Source organism: Oncorhynchus gorbuscha, unplaced genomic scaffold (assembly GCF_021184085.1).
Source record: "Oncorhynchus gorbuscha isolate QuinsamMale2020 ecotype Even-year unplaced genomic scaffold, OgorEven_v1.0 Un_scaffold_2154, whole genome shotgun sequence".
NCBI lineage: Eukaryota > Metazoa > Chordata > Actinopteri > Salmoniformes > Salmonidae > Oncorhynchus > Oncorhynchus gorbuscha.
In genome coordinates, this window is record NW_025746735.1 from 85,001 (window position 1) to 89,746 (window position 4,746).

The following is a 4,746-nucleotide window of genomic DNA, read 5'->3' on the forward strand; positions in this document are numbered from 1 at the left end:
GGTCGTACCCAGTGACAGGCTCCCTGGGGTGGGGTAGGTGTCACAGTCCACAGCCTCTCATTGATTTAAAGGTCAGACAGGCAGGCAGAATGCCTCTCCTGCTGACAGTAACTAGACGGGGGAGAAGGGTGTGTGTGTGTGTGCATATTTAAGACAGGCTCCATGTAAAGCAAGGCATATAGAGAGGATGTGTTTGCGCCGATTTGCAGATTACAGAGCAACCGCGTGGTCACCGGGCCTAAACACCATGTCACAGGCTGTCACCGGGCCTAAACACCATGTCACAGGCTGTCACCGGGCCTAAACACCATGTCACAGGCTGTCACTGGGCCTAAACACAATGTCACAGGCTGTCACTGGGCCTAAACACCATGTCACAGGCTGTCACTGGGCCTAAACACCATGTCACAGGCTGTCACCGAGCCTAAACACTGTGTCACAGAGGCGCTGTCTAGACTCAAGAGGAGACATCTGGCCTCACAGTAACATGGGCAGTATGAAATATTACTGCTGCCCTGGTTTCAAACCACACAGAAAATAAAAAGCTTTCAATTCATTATTGAAGTCATTTCCATAATTTAGGTTATGTTTTGCTTTTCTTTCACTTTTCAAAGAGTTCATCTGGAACCGATTAACCCAGATTTTACCCCACGGTTGAATGTTTGGCCCAGATTCTAACTGCACAGCCGTGTAATGAGGAAGGAAGCCTCTGCACGCTTAGAACCAGCACATTGTCTGTTATTTCATTGCCAAGCTTTAGGTCACAGAAGACCATTGTTTATCAGAGCTGTTCTTCTACCAGACCATTAGGAAAACAACATATTTTAGACTTTGAGAAGTGAAAAGAATATTGTAAATCACCTTTTGTGTTGTAATGTCTCATGTATGAGTATATCTGTGGTTCAGCTCTGGTTGAAGACTTGGTCAGGGCCAGTGGAGGAGGCAGTAGTGGTCGACCTGTGCTCCGACAACCAGGTGGCACCAGGTGGTCGCCGTGGGAGACATGGTCAACCTGCTCCCAGGAGTGTGCCAAAGGCTTCCGCACGCGCAAGCGCACCTGTGCCTCAGCCGAGGGCAAGAGCAGCCCCAGTGCCTGTAGTGGATCCCCAGTGGAGTACCAGGACTGCAACTCCCAGCCCTGCCCAGGTAAGACACTGACTACTCCAGTGCCTGTAGTGGATCCCCAGTGGAGTACCAGGACTACAACTCCCAGCCTTGCCCAGGTAAGACACTGACTACTCCAGTGCCTGTAGTGGATCCCCAGTGGAGTACCAGGACTACAACTCCCAGCCTTGCCCAGGTAAGACACTGACTACTCCAGTGCCTGTAGTGGATCCCCAGTGGAGTACCAGGACTACAACTCCCAGCCCTGCCCAGGTAAGACACTGACTACTCCAGTGCCTGTAGTGGATCCCCAGTGGAGTACCAGGACTACAACTCCCAGCCCTGCCCAGGTAAGACACTGACTACTCCAGTGCTACTGTAAATCTGCTCAAATACTGTACTGATCAATTCACCTAACAGGCAGTGTAGAACCGAGATTGGGATTCCTTCAAAGCTGACGATAGCCTTTCTCGGAGATCGCATTCATGGTAAAAGCTGCTTAAGCGTAAATTGCCTTTAAAAGTCTGTAGTGAAAAACAAACTGGTTTATAATAAACATGAATAAAATGTTTTGTTTTCATGTAAAAAAAACTCAGTATCTGGATAAATAGTTAACCCCTTACACTCGTGGGCCTTTATGGATTGGGCTAAATTGAAATGTTTCTTACAGAAGAAATATGGAAAGTATATGCATAACCATGATAGCAATTAAAAGGGAACAGTTGGAGATGATGGGAAAATGATGACTAATGTTGAGGACACAACAGTTCACCTGACTGACACAAGACTGAATCCAATTTACGTGCATTTTACATTTACTCTACTTTTTGACGCATTTGTTGATAACAAAATCAAAGAAGTGTCAACTTTAAGGTACTATTTTTAGCTCTCCTTGTTGTTTTGTTTGGAACACAACCTGCATCCCTCCTTCACACAATTACTGTTGTTGTTTTCGCATTCCAAAAACAGTCCATTATAAATCACAACCTGGGTCAGATGGGCATCAGTTGAAAGCTTGTTCTACTGCCAACATGACTAGCTAAATTATAAAATACGTTAGGTTTTCACAAGGCAATTCAGAGAAGCAGGTCATCATTTTGATGCGCATAGAATGGAGTCATTAACAGTGGTGTGAAGTACTTAAGTAAAAATACTTTCAAATACTACTTAAGTAGTTTTTTGGGGTATCTGTACTTTACTATTTATATTTTTGACAACTTTTGCTTCTACTCCAATACATTCCTAGAGAAAATAATGTACTTTTTACTCCATACATTTTCCTTAACACCCAAAATTACTAGTTACATTTTGAATGCTTTGCAGGACAGGAAAATGGTCTAATTCATGCACTTATCAAGAGAACATCCTTGGTCATCCCTACTGCCTCTGATCTGGCAGACTCACTAAACACAAATGCTTAGTTTGTAAATGATGTCTGAGTGTTAGAGTGTGCCCCTGGCTATCCGTAAATGATGTCTGAGCGTTGAAGTGTGCCCCTGGCTATCCGTAAATGATGTCTGAGTGTTGAAGTGTGCCCCTGGCTATCCGTAAATGATGTCTGAGCGTTGAAGTGTGCCCCTGGCTATCCGTAAATGATGTCTGAGTGTTGAAGTGTGCCCCTGGCTATCCGTAAATGTAAAAAAACAAGAGAATCATACCGTCAGGTTTGCTTAATATGAGGAATTTGAAATTATTTACACTTTTACTTTTGATACCTACAGTTGAAGTGGGAAGTTTACATACACCTTAGCCAAATACATTTAAACTCAGATTTTCACAATTCCTGACATTTAATACTAGTAAAAATCCCTGTCTTAGGTCAGTTAGGATCACCACTTTGTTTTAAGAATGTGAAATGTCAGAATAATAGTAGATAGAATTATTTATTTCAGCTTTTATTTACTTCATCATGGGTAGCCTTCCACAAGCTTCCCACAATAAGTTGGGTGAATTTTGGCCCATTCCTCCCAACAGAGCTGGTGTAACTGAGTCAGGTTTGTAGGCCTCCTTGCTCACACACGCTTTTTCAGTTCTGCCAACAAATTTTCTTTAGGATTGAGATTAGGGCTTTGTGATGGCCACTCCAATACCTGACTTTGTTGTCCTTAAGCCATAACTTTGGAAGTATGCTTGGGGTCATTGGAAATTTGGAAGACCCATTTGCGACCAAGCTTTAACTTCCTGACTGATGTCTTGAGATGTTGCTTCAATATATCCACATACTTTTCTTCCCTCATGATGCCATCCATTTTGTGTACCCCCACAACATGATGCTGCCACCCCTGTGATTCACGGTTGGGATGGTGTTCTTTGGCTTGCAAGCCTCCCCCTTTTTCCTCCAAACATAACGACGGTTATTATGGCCAAACAGTTCTATTTTTGTTTCATCAGACCAGAGGACATTTCTCCAAAAAGTTCAATCTTTGTCCCAATGTGCAGTTGCAAACCGTAGTCTGGCTTTTTAATGGCGGTTTTGGAGCAGTGGCTTCTTCCTTGCTGAGCGGCCTTTCGGGTTATGTCGATATAGGACTCGTTTTACTGTGGATATAGATACTTTTGTACCTGTTTCCTCCAGCATCTTCACAAGGTCCTTTGCTGTTGATCTGGGATTGATTTGCACTTTTCACACCAAAGTACGTTAATCTCTAGGAGACAGAATGCGTCTCCTTCCTGAGCGGTATGACGACTGCCTGGTCCCATGGTGTTTATACTTGCGTACAGATTTGTACCTTCAGGCATTTGGATGAACCAGACAAGGATGAACCAGACTTGTGGAGGTCTTGGCTGATTTCTTTTGATTTTCCCATGATGTCAAGCAATGAGGCACTGAGTTTGAAGCTAGACCTTGAAATACATCCACAGGTACACCTCCAATTGGCTCAAATGATGTCAATTAGCCTAACACAAGCTTCTAAATCAAATCAAATCAAATCAAATTTTATTTGTCACATACACATGGTTAGCAGATGTTAATGCGAGTGTAGCGAAATGCTTGTGCTTCTAGTTCCGACAATGCAGTGATAACCAACAAGTAATCTAACTAACAATTCCAAAACTACTGTCTTATACACAGTGTAAGGGGATAAGGAACATGTACATAAGGATATATGAATGAGTGATGGTACAGAGCAGCATACAGTAGATGGTATCGAGTACAGTATATACATATGAGATGAGTATGTAGACAAAGTAAACAAAGTGGCATAGTTAAAGTGGCTAGTGATACATGTGTTACATAAGGATGCAGTCGATGTTGTAGAGTACAGTATATACATATGTATATGAGATGAATAATGTAGGGTAAGTAACATTATATAAGGTAGCATTGTTTAAAGTGGCTAGTGATATATTTACATCATTTCCCATCAATTCCCATTATTAAAATGGCTGGAGTTGGGTCAGTGTCAATGACAGTGTGTTGGCAGCAGCCACTCAATGTTAGTGGTGGCTATTTAACAGTCTGATGGCCTTGAGATAGAAGCTGTTTTTCAGTCTCTCGGTCCCAGCTTTGATGCACCTGTACTGACCTCGCCTTCTGGATGATAGCGGGGTGAACAGGCAGTGGTTCGGGTGGTTGATGTCCTTGATGATCTTTATGGCCTTCCTGTAACAACGGGTGGTGTAGGTGTCCTGGAGGGCAGG

The 4,746-nt window shown here is 43.2% G+C and overlaps 1 pseudogene; it reads left to right on the forward strand.

Moving 5' to 3' along the window:
* LOC124025064 overlaps positions 1-2,383 on the forward strand; it is a 62,069-nt pseudogene extending 59,686 nt beyond the window's left edge.
* Positions 2,384-4,746: the final 2,363 nt, after the last annotated feature.